General features: G+C 36.2%; 1 long non-coding RNA gene across 1 annotated transcript; it reads left to right on the top strand.

Annotated features, from left to right (window-relative positions):
* Positions 1–1,588: 1,588 nt before the first annotated feature.
* On the top strand, positions 1,589–21,435 carry LOC140803121 (uncharacterized). The gene is made up of 3 exons (XR_012111777.1): positions 1,589–1,666; positions 20,753–20,832; positions 21,351–21,435. It is a non-coding gene; the product is annotated as an uncharacterized lncRNA (long non-coding RNA).
* Positions 21,436–22,002: the final 567 nt, after the last annotated feature.

Below are 22,002 nucleotides of genomic sequence, written 5' to 3'. Positions count from 1 at the left end.
CTTCATAGTTTAATCTAAAAATTAATGAAACTCTAATCAAATAATTGCATGCACAATGATATTAGATTATTAAACATTAAGATACATGAATTAATTAAATTTCATATCATTATCTAATTTTTATGTAACAAAAATCAGCTCAAACAAATGATAAAATATTTTATTTTTTTTAATAAAAAATATCACCAAAGCCTATTTTTATAAAATTTGTGGTTCGTCTATAATTATCATATGCTAATAAATATTTCTTTATGTTTATAAATCAAATTAATCTTTTAAAATATGATATCATCTCTAACAATTTCATAAATTTGAAATAATAAAATACTATCATATTTAAGTAATTATTCTAGTTAAATATAAGAAAATCATATAAAAATTATTTCTAAATTTTTTAATATAATATCAAGATTTTTTTTTATTTCTGTGATATCATAATTTTTTGTTTTGTGTGTGTATTTGTATACTCAATCAGGAGTAGGTCTCTTGTGAGACGGTCTCACGAATCTTTATCTGTGAGACGGGTCAACCCTACCGATATTAACAATAAAAAATAATACTCTTAGCATAAAAAGTAATATTTTTCATGGAAGATCCAAATAAGAGATCCATCTCACAAAATACGATTCGTGATATCGTCTCACATAAGTTTTTGCACTCAATCCGGAAGCCAATTTGCATGATTGAATTTTAGTTAATTTAGAATAATTTTTTTGCCACAATATAAAATACTTTTCATCAAATCAAGATTCTCTGCAATTGGTGTCTCCTTTAAACCCAAAACCTTCACCGCTTTCCACAGGCGAGTCTTCTGTGCTTAATAATTATTTTGAATTTGGTGTAAATACGAAAGAAATCCGTTGTTTTTTTTCTGTACCGATAATCTTCGTTGTTTCACGGTTAAATTATTTCAACTCAAGATTTTTGTTAGCCCTTTATGTTTTCTGTAGTGGTTTTTGCCTTTCTGAAGTGCGTAAATTGATTTTAAAGTTCTGTGAATTTTTTTTGCTAGCATAAAGATGTCGTCTTTAAGGAATGCTATTCCAAGAAAAGCTCACAAGGAGCGCGCTCAGCCGTAAGTGTGATTATTTTTTGGGGCCATTAATTTCTTTATTGCACGTTTTGAAATATTTTGACGTATATTTCCGGTTCACTCAATTGATGATTTGTTGTATGTACTAGGCATTTGAGAAGGAAATTTGGGCTGCTCGAAAAACATAAATATTATGTCATTCGTGCACGAGCCTATCACCAGAAGGAGTAGACTTTACTGGTAATTTCTACTACCCTGCATCTTGTTGGTTTTGGTAGCATTTTATGAACGAGATTTGGCGAGTTCTTATTTTATGGTAAGTCGCTTCTGCGTGTTTATAACAGAAACTTAAGGAAAAAGCAGCATTGAGGAACCCAGATGAATTTTACTTCAAGATGATTAAAACAAAAACTGTTGGCGGAGTCCATAAACCTGAGTAAGCTGGAAAATTTTATTTTTATGAGGTTATCTGTTCTATTTTGAGGATATTTATTTGAGTGTAATTTGAATATTAGCTGTTGGATGTGGATTTTGTAAAGGAGCCAGGCTAATATATACACTAACGAAGAGCTGATGTTGATGAATACCCAAGACATTGGATATATTTTGCAGAAGCTTCAAACTGAAAAAAAGGTTTTATTTTAGAGTTTCTGATTTTTTGGGTCTCGGATTCTCGAAGCATCGGTATAAAAAACAAACTCACTAGGCCCTGACGGCATGGCCAAAACTGGTGCTGAGATAAGAGCTTGCTTCAAAGTATCGAAGCTCTTCTGACACTTCTCGCTCCACACAAATTTAACATTCAACTTGGTCAATGATGTGAGTGGAACGGCAATAGATGAGAATCCCTTAATGAACTTCCGAGAATATCCTGCTAGCCCAAGAAAACTGCGGATTTTTGATGCATTCTGCGGCACAATCCAATCTCTGACTGCGAAAACTTTCGCTGGGTCTACCTCAATACCACTGCTAGAAACAATGTGGCCTAAGAACGCTACCTTCTCTAACCAAAATTCGCACTTACTGAACTTTGCGAATAACTTGTGCTTTTGCAAGGTCTGCAGCACTGTGGTCAGATGTCTGCTGTGATCCTCCTGATTCTTCGAGTAGACGAGAATGTCGTCTATGAACACTATCACAAACTGATCAAGATACGGCTGAAATACGCGATTCATGAGATCCATGAAGATCGCTGGCGTATTCGTCAGTCCGAACGGAATAACAAGGAACTCGTAGTGGCCATAACGAGTCCTGAAAGCTGTCTTGGAAACATCGGCGTTTTTCACCCTCAACTGGTGATAACCCGAATGCAAATCAATCTTGGAGAAAATCGAAGCTCCCTGCAACTGGTCAAACAAATCCTCAATCTTCGGAAGTGGATAATTGTTCTTCACTGTAACCCTGTTCAACTCTCGGTAGTCAATACAAAGACTCATCGTGCCATCCTTCTTCTTCACAAACAACACTGGCGCGCCCCATGGTGAAAAGCTCGGGCGAATGAACTCCTTGTCAAGAAGTTCCTGAATCTGCTTCTTAAGCTCTGCCATCTCTGTCGGTGCTAATCGGTACGGCGCTTTGGAGATCGGAGCCGTACCTGGCATAAGCTCAATAGAAAACTCCACCTCTCGCTCGGGTGGCATATCAGAGATGTCTTCAAGAAAAACGTCTAAGAAATCTCTAACAATTGGAACATCTGCGGCAGACTGACTGGGTGCCTCGGTGACATATATAAAAGTCGCTAAAAACGCCCGACACCATCTATGCATGAGCTTCCTAGCCTGGACATAAGGAATAATGCGCGGTAATGGAAAGTACCTGTCCGGCTCGAATAAGAACTGCGTCATTCCAGGCGGTCGGACTAGCACAGATCTCTGCTGGAAGTCAATCAAAACTCTGTTCTGCAATAGCCAATCGATCCCTAGAATAATGTCAAACTCTGGCATCGGCAACACGATCAGATCCGCATAAACGAGGTTGCCATGGAGCTCAAGATCTATGTCTCGGATCACATTGGTAGCTGCCATCTCCTTACCGGAAGGTAATACTACTCAGTAGGCTACATCTAGCCCAACGGTCTTGACCTTGAGAAAATTAGCGAAGGTCTCCGAAATGAAGGAATGAGTAGCCCCTGAATCTATCAGGGCTTTCGTAGCTGACCCCGCTATAAAAATTCTCCCTGAAAGTTTGGAACATCAAGCTGAAACCAAAAATATCAAGAACTATCCTATGGACATGCAGAGGCCAAATTTCTTCTAACTTAAATTCTCAAAATAATACTGAGTGGAGCATGCAATCCTATAATAGATTCTAAGTTCAAAATATAAATTCCGGTTCCCAAAACGGTGAAATTCAAATAAAAACTTAAAGCTTAAAGGTACCTGTCATCAGCATAGTATCGGGGTTCGTCTCCATCGCATGGAGAGCAAACACTCTGCCATGGGTAGGCAGATTCTTCTGAGGGCAATACGGCAGCGTGTGGTTTGTGCTACCACACTTGTAACACTTCCCTGAGCCGAACATGCATGCTCCAGGATGGCGGCGTGAGAACTTGGGACAGACTGAGTGCTCAAATGGCCTCGGAACTGCACGTCCCTGCTGCTGCTGCTGGGGTCCTCCTCTGAATCTGGGCGGACCGTGATGCGGCCTCTTGTTCTGGTGTTGCTGCTGCTGAGGAGGAGGAGGGCGGTGTGGTACTTGAACTGGTCGCTTCCCCAAGCGATCCCTCTCAATGTCGGTCAGATCCTGATCTACAGCCAGAGCTCTAGAAACAGCAACTTCATAGGTAGTAGGGCCAGTCACCCTAACATCACGGCGCAAGATCGGCCGTAGTCCATCAAGAAAGTGCCTCAGCTTGGCACCCGCATCATTCGCAATCAAGGGCACAAAGTGACAGCCCCTCTCAAACTTACGGATGAACTCCGTAACAGTCAGCTCTCCCTGTCTCAGGGTCATGAACTCCCTGGTCAATCGATAACGCACCTCATCAATAAATATTTGGAGTAAAATACCTCCGTGAAGCGCGCCCAAGTCAGTGTATCCAAGTTCAGGGCTACTGATGCTCCTTCCCACCATAAGCGGGCATCTCCTCCTAATAAGTATGTAGCACAGCGTACTCTGTCTGCATCTCCAAGCTCCATGAACTCGAAGATAAACTCGAGGGACTTGATCCAGCCCTCGGCAATCATGGGGTCCGTCGTCCCCGAAAACTCCTTAGGACGCATCTTTATAAATCTCTCATAGATAGCATCGGGCCCTGTCGGCCTAGCTGCCCCACCGGCATTGTTCCCCACAAACTGTGAGAAGAACCGATTCATCCCAACTAACATCTGGGCATTCATATCAGGAGGAAGGGGTGGGGGTGGTCCATTCTCCTCTCGCCTCTGATCCTCACCATCCTCATGACGGTGCTCACCACCACCTCTCGGGCGACCAACCTGGCGTCTAGGAGGCATATTGTTCCATATAAAACCCATACGTAATTAACATGCATAATTCCATAATTTACTTTAAATATATACTGAAATAATTAAAGAATCTGAATATAAAACATTTCATGGAGGCATGTTGTTAAAATAATTCATGCTCTAAATAAAATGCTGAAATGTAAAACTTACAGACCGAAGACGTGGCTTCGTGAGCTTCTCGTGGTCAGTAGTAGTGTAACCCTTTACAAGAATATAGGCTCTGATACCAACTGTAAAGGCCCGAAAATTTGTGCTTGAAAATTTGCGGAAAATTAAAAAAATTCTTTTTAAATAATTAAAAAGTCTCAATCATAAATTAAACAGATAAAAATGTTTGATATTCAAAATAGCAGCGGAAGAAATCTAATGTTTGCAAAATAATGACTTAAAATAATTCAGAAACATAAAACTTGGTTTGAATTAAAAATAATAAATGCTGAAATGAGGTCCTCGGGTTCCACTACTGCCGACCCAAGCTATCTCACTGGTCCCCGCCCTAGGCCCCGACCTCATCAGTACCTACAACAATCAAGTCTAGTGAGCCTAAAGACTCAGTATGTATATATCATAAATAACGAGTAAATAATAAAATAAAATTTGCATGGGAGTAAAATGATCATGTCATGAGGCATAACGAAAAATATCATTTCCATAGTAATTATACCACATGCATAACTGAACTGAAAATATCATCGTGAAAATGTTTGCTCCTTGGAGCCCCGTAATGAAATAAGTTGTAATAATTTTCTTGGTGAGATTATGGTCTACGCAAGTGGTCCCTGAACTGAACTGACACGTAACTGGCGACCGGGCCGGTAACTGACGACCGGGGGAAATTGACCAGTAACTGGCGACTGGGTGAAACTAACCGGTAACTGACGACTGGGAACTGAACTGAACTGACCGGTAACTGGCGACCGGATGAAATCATACTCCCAAGATAGTAAAGTGACCCCAAGCAATATCGCATAAATCTCAAAATGAATATTTTGCACGTGATATAATTAAATAACATCATTAAATATGAACAATTTCGATCTTCTTGCATTAAAATCATGTGCTTGCGATAATTAAAAATACCTATATGACTTGATTGAAGAGTGAAAGAAGATATAAACATGCCTTGGTTTGTTTTGACAGAAAACAAACGAAATAACGACGCGGCGCGGCGGAGACGGAGTGCTCTTCACTTTCTTACTTTTTCTCTCTTAATTCCTTTAAACCAAGCATGCACCATAATTATTATAATAGCGAAAAAATCGTAAAGGTGATGCATGAACATTTAAAAATATCATGACTTGTGCTCAGGGCGCTGCTAAGACTAAAATCTCGTCCCGGATGCAAAATGACCATTTTGCCCCTGGGAACCCAAAAATTATCGTTTCAACCCTGGACCTCTAAGAAGTTTGGTAAGCTTCGGGTCAATTTTAGAAGTCCAGGGTTGAAACAATAATTTTTGGGTTTCCAGGGGCAAAATGGTCATTTTGCACCCGGGGTGAAATTATTGTCATAGCAGCGCCCTGAGCACAAATCATGATATTTTTAAATGTTCATGCATCACGTTTACGATTTTTTTCGCCTTTATAATAATTATGGTGCATGCTTGGTTTAAAGGAATTAAGAGATAAAAAGTAAGAAAGTGAAGAGCACTCCGTCTCCGCCGCGCCGCGTCGTTATTTCGTTTGTTTTCTGTCAAAACAAACCAAAACATGTTTATATCTTATTTCACTCTTCAATCAAGCCATATAGATATTTTTAAATATCGCAAGTACATGATTTTAATGCAAGAAAATCAAAATTGTTCATATTTAATTATTTTGGTTAATTATATTACGTGCAAAAATATTCAAATTTTGAGATTTATGCGATGTTGCTTGTGGTCACTTTACTATCATGATTAAATCCGATCGCCAGTTACCGGTCCGGTCGTCAGTTACCGGTTATGAGAGCATTACTAAGTCATGTCGCCAGTTACAGGTCTGGTCGCCAGTTACCGGTCAGTTCAGTTGTTTCACCCAGTACTGTGGCAGTGGTCTGATCAGACGTACATTACTAAGTCCTGTCGCCAGTTACAGGCCCGGTCGCCAGTTACCGGTCAGTTCAATTCAGGGACCACATGCGTAGACCATAATCTCACCAGAAAATTATTACAAGTTATTTCATGACAGGGCTCCAAAGAGCAAACATTTTCACTATGATTTTCAGTTCAGTTATGCACGTATTATAATTGCTCATGACAAGTTATTCTCACATTATGCCTCATGACATGATATTTTTATCTCATGCAAATTTTACTATATTATTTACTCGTTATTTACGATATATGCATGCTGAGTCTTTAGACTCACTAGACTTGCTTGTTGTAGGTACTGATGATGTCAGGACCGAGGGGGGGGACCAGTGAGCCAGCTCGAGTCGGCAGTAGTGGAACCCGAGGACCTCATTTTCAGCACTTACAATTTTTATGCTCAAACATTTTATCTCTTGTTGAATTATTTTAAATTGTTACTTTGCAAACATTATATTCTTCCGCTGCTATTTTTAAACATTAAACATTATTTAACAGTTTATTTTATGAAGTTGATACTTCATTTAGTTTAAAAGAAAATTTTAAATTTTTCCGCAAATTTTCAAGCACGAATTTTCGGGCCTTTACAGTTGGTATCAGAGCCAGGTTCTTGTAAAGGGTTACACTACTACTTACCACGAGAAGCTCACGAAGCCACGTCTTCGGTCTGTAAGTTTTACATTTCAGCATTTTATTTAAAGCATGAATTATTTTAACAGCATGTTTCCATGAAATTTTTACGTTCAGATTTTGATTATGCAGTATTTACTTAAATTTAAAGAAATAATGTAATTATGCATGTTGGTTACGTTGGAATTGGAAATGTATAAGAATTCGAATATTGGGCTTTAGGAGAAGTTGAAAATGATTTGACTATATTAATTTTTAGGTCAGTAGTACTGATGTCCTCCTTATGGATCATAAGTTAATCTTGAAAATTATGAATGCTTTTGGGACTTGTAGAAATTCTAAGAAATCATTGATGGTTCTTGGTTGCTTGTCGAGTGAATTTTTGAGGATTTCATGTAAGCAATAGCGATTCGAAAACTACGACAATCTTTAGGATTATAAATGTACAATATGAGAATTTTAAGTATCTATAAAAATGTAAGATGTATTTATGAGAATTTATTTAGGATGCATACTCTATCTAGTTGGATCTAAGGATTGAATTGCATGAATTAAGAATTTTAAAGACCCGATTGTGATAACTAATAATTTGACGACCTAAGTGTAAAAACAAAATTCTAAGGGACTATTTTCGAATTTATCAAATTTTGGGATTTAATTTTGAGTTCGAGAATTTAAAAGTTTAATGAGGTAAAGATGAAAAAAAAAATTTATGGTGACAATGATGCAAATTTCAAAGAGTTGTAGGGCCAAATGTAAATTTGGAGAACTGTAAGGGCCAGATTGCAATTTTCAAAATTTTTAAGGAGTAAATGCGAACTTTTAAAGAACACTTGGGATGTTAAGTATTTATAGAAATGTAAAACGTGTTATGGGAATTAATTTTTGGTTTAATAAACTTAAGGCTATTGAACCTATGATACGAGAAATCTATAAAATGAAATTGGGAATACTGAGGATTTATGAGTAACTGTAGAATTTTTGAGATTTAAAAAAAATTTTGAATAATGTTTGGAGAAACTAAGAATTAATGTTGCAATTTTTAAGAAATTTGAGGACTTGATTAGCAGTAAGTGAGGAGCTAATTGTTTAAAGGATAGGAATTTTCGATGTTTCAGGCTTGAAGGAATATTTAGAACTTTGAATCATCTGAGTTATAATGTTATAAGGAATAGTATCCAAGGGCATGGTAGGATAAATCAATATTGTGGAAAAATTTAAGAATTTAGAGTGATAACAATCTAGGGTGAAGTTGATCAGTTAGTTAAGTTATAAGAGTAGACATAGAGCGATATATATATATATATATATATATATATATATATATATATATATATATATATATATATATATATTTGGGAACTTAAGTTTGATGTATCATAATTTTTAATCGTGATCTTAAGAGTTAAAATTATGCCTTTGTTGGAATTTAATAGACGCATGTAAAAATTGAGGTAGACACCTTGTCTTGAGGAATTTTGAAATTCATTAAAAAACTTTGGACTAAACGGATATGTGTATTGGGATTATTTTGTTCAAAGCTATTTGGATTAGGTAAGTTTGAATGTCAAATTTATGGGATATTTGTTCATATGGATTTTTTGGGTGAAATAAAAACAAAAGGAAATTAGTTATGTTCAACATAAGTTATCAATGAATGAATATTAAGATTTTTATCGAATAAGAAATCTAAAAGCTTGATACGAAGATTCTAGAATTCTATGGGTTATAAGTGAAGTTGATTTATTAGAGTTAGTCCAACCTTAACAGGGGATAAATTATTAAGTTTTTACGCTAGAATTAATTAAGCATTGAAGATACTTAAGTTTGCGACATTCGTTCCAATGAGGGAAGTCCAAGGGTCGTATTCCTCAACTTTATGGTAATTGGGAAGATAATAGTTTAAGCATGTAATTGCTACTAGAAATGTTTTATTAGTAAGATAGAAGATCGATATTGTATGGTTTGGGTTTTAGGGATTATCACTACTTGAGTTTAAGATTTACAACGATTTTATATTTGGGATGTACTTGTAAGTAGTTAAAGTTACGAAAGATTGATGCCGTAAGATAGAGATTCGATTCAGTAAATTTTGGTGCTAAGGTTTCTTAAATCGAACTGCATAAATGCTAATGTAATAGGTTCATGAACATCGCGAGCCTAATATAAAAAAAGTAAAGTGCGATAAGTTTGGACATCCATCTATAGTCTGAGGAATGGCGAGATAAGTCAAATTCAAGATCATAATAGAATAGAACTAAGTCACCCAAGTCATTTTAAGTTGCGATTCGCAATCAAGGATTCAATAGGCAATTAATTAGGATTGAGGCGACGTAAGGACAATTCAACACTTATTTTATCAGAGTAGCGCAACAGAAGCGTGGATTATTGAGATACTAGGATTAAGAGTCTAAACTTTTGTTTATCAAGGATGAGCGAATTTCGGGGACGAAATTCAATTTAAGGGGGGAAGGATTGTAGAACCCGTAAATTGGACTGCGTATAAGCCATGCATAATTTCTAGTATTTAAATTAAAATGATTTTTATTACATGAGTATTTAAATTATTTTCTTTAAATTTATTTATTTTACGCAGTAGTTTAATTTTACATTTTCAGTTAAATAAGTGAGGCCGGACTGGAGATGGAGTATTGAGATAAGTTAATAGAGACTTATTTAAGAAGTGGTAATTAAGCATGTTAGTAAATATAATTTAAAAAGTTGGCATGCATGCAAGTTATTAAACTTTTTTGGCTTATTTAATTGTTTTAAAACATTAAATGCATGTTTATTTCATTAATTTATGTTTAATTATTTTTATGCATTTTAGCCATAATTCATGCATGATAGGATTTGTTTCATGAAATTTTAAAAGTTCGTGCATTAAGATTTTTAAGTTGTATTCGGAAGACTGGAGAATTTTCAGAAAATTATTTTACTACACGATTTATTTTTAAAATTAATTTAAAGCATTTTTAAATATATATTTTTCGAAAATGGGAGTTTTAGATATTTTTGCCCGCATCATTTTAATTTTTTCCCGGTACAATAATTTGATCGAATCGGGGGACTTTTTAAGGATTCGGCTAATATTTTCAAAATCTTTTCAACTCGAAATATTTTTTGGGAGCGTGTTTGGATTTAATGGGCCCACTTTTAAGCTTATTGAGCTTAATACTCTTTTAAACTTTTAATTAAATAATTGAGGGCCCATTAACCATTTGTTTATTATTTCTTAAGCTCCTAAGCACTAATTAACCCTAAAACTGTTTAACGAAAACTAAATTCTCTCCACTCAGCCGCCCACCCCTCCACTCACACGCCTCCCCGTGAGCTGCATCAACAAGAAGTCGGTTGCATCTTTTCCTTTGAGATCAAACCTTCCTCATGCTTCGGTCGTGTTCCCTTCTAGCATTTGTTCACCGAAGAATCATCAGGCACGCATTGTATTATTCTTGACGCATCATAAACGTAATATTTACTGATGTAAGAGTTCATGCATCAAAACTCTCGATCCAAACTTGTGTGTGTGAGATTTTGCGGTTTCATGTGATTATTGCATTCGTTGCTCACGTTTTCAGATTTTGTGCAAGGGGCTGCGGTTGAGGGCGGTTGAGGGCTGTTAAGGGACTGTTAGTGGCATCAAGCAGTGGTTTTGGGAGCAACATCGATCATTGTTGCTGTGGGTGGAAAATAGGAGGGGTTGTAGCATGGGTTCTCGCGTGAGGTTGGGAGATCGGCGGTATGAGGGGTGTAAGCGGTGAGGGGTTGGTTCCAGGCCTTGGAACTATCTCTGATGGGACCGAACCATAACCTGGAAGGACCTTAAACACCGCTGGTCGAACCCTAGAGAAGCACAAGTGAATCGGGTGCAAGGGAGTTGCGGTTGAGGTGATTACCGAGTGAGTGGGTTGTGCTTCTGCATGGGGGTGTATCTATTGGTGCCTTGGGTTTAGAGGGGCCTTAGGATGACCCAAGAAAGGTGTGTCAGTAGCTGGTCCACTTGGTGTTGAGCTAGAGGCGAGAACTTGAGAGTTATCACGCATAGGAGTTCGAACAAGAGATGGAAAATTTTCCAGCAACAAATGGGTTATGGCCGAGGGGTAGAGGTCTGGTCTGGATAATTTTAGGGTCATTTAAGTGTTTATAAGGTGTGGTTAAGAGTTGGGAAAATTTCGGTTAAGTTTCGAGTCGATTCGGGTTAAAACCGGGACTCCGATCTAAGTTCTTAAACGAGATAGTTAAGCTTGATTTTAGGCTCTAATTTACATCTAGGAATGTTTTTAATAATGTTTTGGAACATTTTAAGAAGTTTGGTAAGCTTCGGGTCAATTTTAGAAGTCCAGGGTTGAAACAATAATTTTTGGGTTTCCAGGGGCAAAATGGTCATTTTGCACCCGGGGTGAGATTTTGGTCATAGCAGCGTCCTGAGTACAAATCATGATATTTTTAAATGTTCATACATCACGTTTACGATTTATTTCGCTATTATAATAATTATGGTGCATGCTTGGTTTAAAAGAATTAAGAGAGAAAATGTAAGAAAGTGAAGAGCACTCCATCTCCGCCGCGCCGCGTCGTTATTTCGTTTGTTTTCTGTCAAAACAAACCAAGGCATGTTTATATCTTCTTTCACTCTTCAATCAAGCCATATAGATATTTTTAAATATCGCAAGTACATGATTTTAATGCAAGAAAATCGAAATTGTTCATATTTAATTATGTTGGATAATTATATTACGTGCAAAAATATTCAAATTTTGAGATTTATGCGATATTGCTTGTGGTCACTTTAATATCATGATTAAATCCGGTCGCCAGTTACCGGTCCGGTCGTAAGTTACCGGTTATGAGAGCATTACTAAGTCCTGTCCCCAGTTGCAGGCCCGGTCGCCAGTTACCGGGCAGTTCAGTTCAGGGACCACATGCGTAGACCATAATCTCACCAGAAAATTATTACAAGTTATTTCATGACAGGGCTCCAAGGAGCAAACATTTTCACTATTATTTTCAGTTCAGTTGTGCACGTATTATAATTGCTCATGACAAGTTATTCTCACATTATGCCTCATGACATGATATTTTTATCTCATGCAAATTTTACTATATTATATACTCGTTATTTACGATATATGCATGCTGAGTCTTTAGACTCGCTAGACTTGATTGTTATAGGTACTGATGATGCCAAGACCGAGGGGGGGACCAGTGAGCCAGCTCGAGTCGACAGTAGTGGAACCCGAGGACCTCATTTTCTGCACTTACGATTTTTATGCTCAAACATTTTATCTCTTGTTGAATTATTTTAAATTGTTACTTTGCAAACATTAAATTCATCCACAGCTATTTTTAAATATTAAACATTATTTAACAGTTTATTTTATGAAGTTGATACTTCATTTAGTTTAAAATAAAATTTTAAAATATTCCGCAAATTTTCAAGCACGAATTTTCGGGCCTTTACACCAGATCCACCAACCTGCCTCCATGCACGCTGGAAATTACGATCGACCGCTTGCCCTTAAGACCTCCGAAACGCGACCCTTTTCCTAAGCTATTCCGATTGCGTGTAGGAACGGTTACAGCAGGATTCGAGTCTCCCTTAGCTTTTGCTCAGACCCCTCCCGGCCTGGCTCCAGCCTCGGTTCGTCTCTTGCACTGCTGGTCCCAACTCAACAATTCCATCTCCTACAAACCACTCACCCGACACACACATCCTCACGGTTCTTTACCTACAGACCAAGCCACGGTCCTCCCTCTCAAGGTAGCCTCTGACCATCAAGTTTTGTCCCTAAAACAACCATAACCGAAGCCCCTTGCACAGATCGAAGGAAACATGTGAGTTTTGAATCACATAATGCACCTCTCGCATTGAACCCAAACAACTCACGCACCCATGGATGGATCGGATGTTTCATGATCAATTAAGCATATCACAGCGTATATGAATCGTGTATGATGCATGAATAAGGATACAAATGCTTGCCTAAAGAGTTTGTAGAAGAAAAACGTGGGAGGGAGACCCGGGAGAAGTTTTCTTTGCAAAAAAAATTAAGTGAAAACCGAGGCTTGCTGCTATGGAGGCTCTGAAACCGAGAGAGAGCAGCTGGGGGAGGGGGGTTTCGGTTGCTTTGAATAATAGGTTTAGGTTAATAGTGGGGTAAAAGTGTTAATTATATAGATAAAATATTAGTTAATGGGCCTAAATTGTTTAATTTAAATATTAAAAAGATGATTAAGCCCTATAAACTCAAAAGTTGGCCCATTAAGCTCGAACCCACTCCCGAAAAATATTTCGAGTTGGAAAGATTTTGAAAATAATAGCCGAACCATTAAAAGTCCCCCGAATCGATAAAATTAGCGTACTGTAAAAAAATAAAAATTCTGCGGGTAAAAATATCCAAAAATTCTCATTTTTGAAAAGTACGCTTAAAAATATTTTAACTTAATTTATAAAAATAGATCGTGTAATAAAAATAATTTTTCTGCAAATTCTCCGGTCTCCGATCCTCGTTCGAACGTGAAATGCAACTTAAAAATCTTAATGCACGAACTTTTAAAAATTCATGAAACAAATCCTATCATGCATGAATTATGCCTAAAATGCGTAAAAATAATTAAACATAATTTACTAATATAAACATGCATTTTATGCTTTATAATAATTTAATAAAATATCAAAGAAATTTAATAATTTGCATGCATGTCAACTTTTTAAATTATATTTACTAACATGCCAAATTACCACTTCTTAAATAAGTCTTTATTAACTTATCTCAATACTCCATCTCCAGTCCAGCCTCACTTATTTAACTGAAAAATCTAATAATTAAACTACTGCGTAAAATAAATAAATTTAAAGAAAAGAATTTAAATACGCATGCAATAAAAATCATTTTAATTTAAATACTAGAAATTATGCATGGCTTATACGCAGTCCAATTTACGGGTTCTACAGAACTGACCGGTAACTGGCGACCGAACCGGTAACTGACGACCGGGAACTGACCGGTAACTTGTGACCGGGTGAAACTAACCGGTAACTGACGATCGGACCGGTAACTGGCGACCGAGAACTGAACTGAACTGACCGGTAACTGGCGACCGGACTGGTAACTGACGACCGGGTGAAATAATACTCCCAGGATAGTAAAGTGACCCCAAGCAATATCGCATAAATCTCAAAATGAATATTTTGCACGTGATATAATTAAATAACATAATTAAATATGAACAATTTCGATCTTCTTGCATTAAAATCATGTACTTGCGATATTTAAAAATATCTATATGGCTTGATTGAAGAGTGAAAGAAGATATAAACATGCCTTGGTTTGTTTTGACAGAAAAAAAAATGAAATAACGACGCGGCGCGGCGGAGACGGAGTGCTCTTCACTTTCTCATTTTTTCTCTCTTAATTCCTTTAAACCAAGCATGCACCATAATTATTATAATACCGTAAAAATCGTAAACGTGATGCATGGACATTAAAAAATATCATGATTTGTGCTCAGGGCGCTGCTAGGACCAAAATCTCACCTCGGGTACAAAATGACCATTTTGCCCCTGAAAACCCAAAAATTATCGTTTCACCCTGGACCGAGGTCCCGTCTTTAGCCCGAATCGACCCGAAACTTAACCAAAATTTTACCAAACTTAAAACATGACTTAAAAACACTTAAAGGACTCTAAAGAAACCAAAACCCAGCTTTTTAAGGCATTCGAATCCCCCTGGGCAGCCGCTGAAAGATTCAGCAGCTCGCCCCTCACCTCTAACCAAACCACTAGCACACAAACCCCACTCTTACACTCAAGCCGATGGCTCCAGCCCCTAGCCAGCCTATTGTAAACTTAGACCAGATCCCAAGGAGTCTACCAGCACCAAGAACCCAGCCCCATACAGCCTGCACTACCCGCCTATACGCTAGAAGCAGTAACGCCAACACCGCGAGTTCCCTCAAGCTAGGTTCGATCATGCTTGCTCGAGAGTTCGGACCAAAGGGGTTAGAGCTCTCCCAGGTCGTGGTTCATACACCTCAGGGGCATGTCCAACGCCTGGAATAACGCTGACACCGGTGGCCTCTCTCCCCAACTCACGATCTACCCGATACCCTTCCAAGCTCACCGATCCAGCATGTATTCTCACCCTCTCGACCAACCATGCCTCCAGCAGCTACACTACTGGAACCCTTGACAGAAACGACTCTGAAACACTACACCAGCAGCCCCTTTACAACACAGATTACAGAAAACGTGAGTAGTGAACCCATGATGCATGTATTTGAACAAAAAGATGAAAACTCCCCTGCACATGGCTAGATCGCAAAACCCTCATACATTTACATACACACGATAGTATAAGGCTTGGATGATGCAGAAATAAAGGTACAAATGCGTGCCTTAAGATTGGAGGAGCAAGAACAAGACAAAACCGATGGGGACCTCTAGTTGCAAATGGTGAAACCGATGGGTCCTCAAGATGAATGAATCCAGAAGGGTGTCGGCTGGTTGGGGAGTAAAAGATTATGTTTAGGGTTAAATGGGTGATTAGAGGTCTAATTATATGGATATTAATTAGTTAATGGGTCACAAATTACATCTTAAAGGTTTTAAAAAGGGTTTAAGCCCCACAAGCTTAAACGTAGTGCCATTAAGTCCAAACGCATTCCCGAAAAATAATTCGTGTTGGAAAGCTTTTGAAAATATTCGCCGAACCCTCAAAAAGTTCCCCGAATCGATAAAAGTTGCACACCGCTGCGGGTAAAATACCCAATAAATTCAAATTCTTGAAAAATACCTTTAAAACATCTTATATTAATTAATAAAAATTAATCTTGTAATAAAAATAATTTTCTTGAAAATTCTCCGGTCTCCATTGCTCGTTCGGGCGTGAAATACAACTTAAAAATCTTTAATTCAAAAACCTAGTAAAATTTCATGAAATAATTTCTATCATGCATGAATTATGCATAAAATGCATAAAAATAATTAAACACAAAATTTATAAAATAAACAAGCATTTAATTCTTTAAAACAAATTAATAAAATACAAAAGAATTTAATAACTTGCATGCATGTCAATTTTTTTTTAAAATATATTTACTAACATGCTAAATCACCACTTCTTAAATAAGTCTTTATTAACTTATCTCAATACTCCATCTCCAGTCCAGCCTCACTTATTTTACTGAAAAGACAACAATTAAACTACTGCGTAAAATAAATAAATTTAAAGAGAAGAATTTAAATACTCATACAATAAAAATCATTTTAATTTTAAATACTAGAATTATGCATGGTTTATACGCAGTCCAATTTACGGGTTCTACAATTATCTCTACCAGAAAATTATGATATGATATGACAGGGCTCTATGGAGCAAAGATTTTACGTATGATTTTCAGATATGCACGTAGATATAATTACTCATGATACGATTTTCACCATACGCTTTACGATACCATATTTTTACGTTGCATGCCATTTTATTGTATATTTACTTGTTATTCACGATATATACATGTTGAGTCTTTAGACTCACCAGACTTGATTGTTGTAGGTACCGATGAGGTCGACACGGAGGGCGTAGATCAGTGAGCTATCTTGGGCAGCAGTAGTATACCCGAGGACCTCATGTTTTAGTTTATGCATTTTTATTATGTTTAAACTCAGTTTTAATATGTTGGATTATTTTTAAGTTGGTATTTGAAACAATATTCCTTCCGCTGTTATTTTAAAGTTGAAATTATTTACATGTTTATTTTGAAGCAAGTTATTTATTATTTAGAAAAATTTTAATAATTCCGCAAAAAAAAATGAATATGAAATACGGGCTTTCACAGGTTCACCTTCATAACCGGACCGGTGATCGAATCGAAAAACACATGGTGAATTTATGGTGTGACTTAAAATTGTTATATTATATAAAATAATAATATAATATTATAAATAATGAAAAAGATATAGTTACCGATATAGTGATATTTCGTGCTTTTAAGTTCCCAAAAATAATCTGCCATTTATGGTTTATGCATAAGTTTTTAGGTTTGCTACCTTTTGCTTTGAAAAGTGAGCAAGCTTGGGCCACCACACATCGATTTTGTATTTAAAGAATTCAATGGTGAACCCAAGTTGGTGATTTATTGTTAAATTTGATCATGAATTATTTAGTTCTGGCATATTGATAAGTTGTTTTTTATACTGGGTGAGAAAATTGAAGATAAGGCATTTCTAGATTTGATAAAAAGGTTGTTTGAATGCAAGATAGTCAACATTGAATTGGGTGGGGTTTGTTTAGGCAGGGGTCTGCCTCAAGAATCTGCCTTGAGTTCGATGTTGATCAATGTTTACTTTAATGGGTTTTATAAGGAAGTTGAAGAATTACTATTAAACACGAATAAAGAGATTCCTAAGTTCGTGGAAAATCATCTTGTATCGGCTGAAAGAGATTCAGACCATGTTTTTTTATAAGCCATTGAAGATTTATGTTGTCCGATTATTGGATGAGATATTGATTGTTACTTCAGGAACACAGATTGATGGCTTTAGAATTGAAGAATAGAGTAGTGAAGTTATGAGAACGTGATTTGGATTTGAGAGTGGATAAACTTACAACTGTCATTCATAGCGCGGTTCACTACAAAAAACGGAAGGCGTAGCGACGGTTTTATTAAAACCGTCGCTATATTAGCGACGGTTTTTCATCAACCGTCGCTAATATTGCGACAATTCCACAAACCGTAGCCCATGTGTGACGGTCTTGTATTCTACCGTCGCTATGTTAGCGATCGTTTTCAATCAACCATCGCTTAATTTTAAAGATGGCGGGTTTTATTAAAACAGTTGCTATAGAGCGACAGTTTAAATAAACCGTCGCTTAATTTGATAAGCAACGGTTATCATAAAACCGTCGCTATATAGCGACGGTTCAAGCTAACCGTCGCAATAATAGCGACGGTTATGCATCAACCGTCGTCCATCTAGATCCGCGACGGTTATGAACAAACTTTCGCCAATCTAGGTCGGCGACGGTATATGCCAAACCGTCGCTATTATAGCCATGGTTCTGCTAAACCGTCGCTTTATAGCGACGGTTTTCAAAAAACCCGTCGCTATGTAGCAACCGTTTGGGCAAAAACTGTCGAAGCGACGGTTTTCGAAAAACCCGTCGCTATATAGCGATCGTTTGGGCAAAAACCGTCTCTATGATTCTATATATACCGAGGTTCGCGAACATTTCCTTGAACGATTTTTCATCTATCTCAGGTAGTAGCGAAACTCTATCAAATTTTTCGAAGTTGCGATTTTTTTTATTTTGTACTAACATTTTTTCCTATTTATTTCGTAGATTTCCTCGTCGGTGCGATCTTCTAGCGTTACGTGAAGCTGCATATCTTCGCGCAAATCAGGTTTTAAAGTTTTTTTTTTTTTACAGAAAATTTAATACATAATTTTAATTTTTGCGTAGTAGTTATTTTTATGGATTTTATTGATAAACACCGTCGCTTCTTAAACGGAGATTTTTTTAAAAAACCGTCGATAAATATAGCGACGGATTTTACGAAACCGTCGCTAATATTAACGACGGGTTTGTATAAATCGTCGCTTAATATTAACGACGGTTTCTTAAAACTGTCGCAAAAATAGCGACTGTCTTCTTCCAAAGAACCGTCGCTATAAGCGACGAGAGTTGAAAAACTGTCGCTTCTAGAATGCGACGCAGCCTCCGGTGGCGGATCGCGAAACCGTCGTTAAAACCGTCGCCTTACCCTTTTCATTATCTAAATAATAATTCCAAACTATAACAAAAGAATCATTAATATTTTCAATATCAATCTTCATAGTTTAATCTAAAAATTAATGAAACTCTAATCAAATAATTGCATGCACAATGATATTAGTATTATTAGACATTAAGAGACCTGAAGTAATTAAATTTAATGTCATTATCTAATTTTTATGTAACAAAAATCAGCTCAAACAAATTATAAAATATTTTATTTTGTTTAATAAAAATTATCTCAAAAGTCTATTTTTATAAAATTTGTGGTTCGTCTATAATTATCATATGCTAATAAATATTTCTTTATGTTTATAAACCAAATTAATCTTTTAAAATATGATTTCATCTCTAACAATTTCATAAATTTGAAATAATAAAATACTATCATATTTAAGTAATTATTCTAGTTAATTATAAGAAAATCATATAAAAATTATTTCTAAATTTTTTAATATAATATCAAGATTTTTTTTATTTCTGTGATATCATAATTTTGTGTGTTGTGTGTGTATTTGTATACTCAATCAGGAGTAGGTCTCTTGTGAGACGATCTCACGAATCTTTATCTCTGATACGGGTCAACCCTACCGATATTAACAATAAAAAATAATACTCTTAGCATAAAAAGTAATATTTTTCATGGAAGATCCAAATAAGAGATCCATCTCACAAAATACGATTAGTGATATCGTCTCACATAAGTTTTTGCACTCAATCCGGAAGCCAATTTGCATGATTGAATTTTAGTTAATTTAGAATAATTTTTTTGCCACAATATAAAATACTTTTCATCAAATCAAGATTCTCTGCATTGGTGTCTCCTTTAAACCCTAAGCCTTCACCGCTTTCCACAGGCGAGTCTTCTGTGCTTAATAATTATTTTGAATTTGGTGTAAATACGAAAGAAATCCGTTGTTGATTTTAAACTCAAGATTTTTGTTAGCCCTTTACTTTTTCTGTAGTGGTTTTTGCCTTTCTGAAGTGCGTAAATTGATTTTAAAGTTCTGTGAATTTTTTTTTGCTTGAATAAAAATGTCGTCTTTAAGGAATGTTATTCCAAGAAAAGCTCACAAGGAGCGCGCTCAGCTGTAAGTGTGATTATTTTTTGGGGCCATTAATTTCTTTATTGCCCGTTTTGAAATATTTTGACGTATATTTCCGGTTCACTCAATTGATGATTTGTTGTGTGTACTTGGCATTTGAGAAGGAAATTTAGGCTGCTCGAAAAACATAAAGATTATGTCATTCGTGAACGAGCCTATCACCAGAAGGAGAAGACTTTACTAGTAATTTCTACTACCCTGCGTCTTGTTGGTTTTGGTAGCATTTTATGAACGAAATTTGGCAAGTTCTTATTTTATGGTAAGTCGCTTCTGCGTGTTTATAACAGAAACTTAAGGAAAAAGCAGAATTGAGGAACCCGGATGAATTTTACTTCAAGATGATTAAAACAAAAACTGTTGGCGGAGTCCATAAACCTGAGTAAGCTGGAAAATTTTATTTTTATGAGGTTGTCTGTTCTCTTTTGAGGATATTTATTTGAGTGTAATTTGAATATTAGCTGTTGAATGTGGATTTAGTAAAGGAGCCAGGCTAATAAGTACACTAACGAAGAGCTGGTGTTGATGAAGACCCAAGACATTGGATATATTTTGCAGAAGGTTCAAACTGAAAAAAAGGTTTTATTTTAGAGTTTCTGGTTTTTTGGGTCTCAGATTCTCGAGATAGCTGTCATTCAGGTTCTTTATTCTGAAATTTAACTTTTTGTATGCAGAAAATTGAAAGACTTAATGGTATGCTGCATTCTCTTGACAATCAGTCATCATCCAAACATGTTTATTATGCCGACAACAGGTGAGTGATCAAGCCCTTTTTCTGCTGATTCTTGATAGTTTTCATACCCATTTTTTAGAGTAGTCAATTTCATGTTATAACAGTTATGTCACCACCAAAATTTTTTCTTTTCTCATTATTAGATATGGTCGCTTCTGATAGCTCAATTAATTTATTTCTTCAAAGTCATTTTATTCCCTTCTGCTTTAGAAAGAACGTCTAATATGTAATCTAGGCAATTATGATAAAACTATCTGAAGGCCAATTTCAAAAGTTCAATGACCAAGGGGCAATGAGACTGTCTTCTCTGGAACTTTTGTTTGAATCACTTGAATTCCATGTTTACACTTGTGTGTCTGAAAATGACAGATATTTTTTTCATCCAAGACAGTGATTTGGTGGTAATGTACTGGTCACACAAAGTATTAATGCATAAAATGGTGCAGGGCAAATATTGCTCAGTAGTATAGCATTTTGAGCTTAGTAGATATTTTTGTGTTTCATGAAGTATGTTGGCTGGCTGTTGATTCTCTTTCTAGGTAGGAGGCAAGAGAAGTACGCAAAAAAGTTTCAGAACAAGGGAACCCATCAGCTTTTAAAGACTTGCCTAAAGTTATTTTGAGGTACTGAAAGTTATTTTTTTTAGTCAATTGCCTCCTACGAAATTGGATTGCTAGGTTGATAACATGTTTCTACTTGCCTCCCCACAATTAAGATCCATACCGAGTACCGAATGATATCATTACCGTCAATCCATAAGCTATATTGCAAAAACTAAGTGGACTACAAATTTTCCTTGACAATCAGAAATAATTTGCTTTAGTCTGCCTGTCCTCACAGCCCTTTCATTTGTCTCTTCACCACCCATATTGACCCCCTTTAAGTTATCAATACCTCACTTGTTGATTGAATATAGTGATATTTGGCGCCTTGTCATAATATCTTATTTTTCTTATTGAATTTAGTTTTCAATTTCTACTTCTTTGGTATTCCTGCTATTGTTCGAGTTTCCTCTTCAAAAACTTTTTTGGATTTGTTGGTCACAAATATATACCAATTGGGAATATCAATCGCATGCTATGTGAGTTAATTATAATTCCATTTATGCGTGCATGATAAATATTTATGGCCGTATGTCCTTTTTGGATTTTCGGTAACTATATCTTTTTCATTATTTATAATATTATATTA

This window comes from Primulina eburnea, chromosome 10 (genome assembly GCF_022965805.1).
Source record: "Primulina eburnea isolate SZY01 chromosome 10, ASM2296580v1, whole genome shotgun sequence".
NCBI lineage: Eukaryota > Viridiplantae > Streptophyta > Magnoliopsida > Lamiales > Gesneriaceae > Primulina > Primulina eburnea.
Note: the sequence above shows the minus strand (reverse complement) of the source record. Positions and strands in the feature narration are given on the sequence as shown.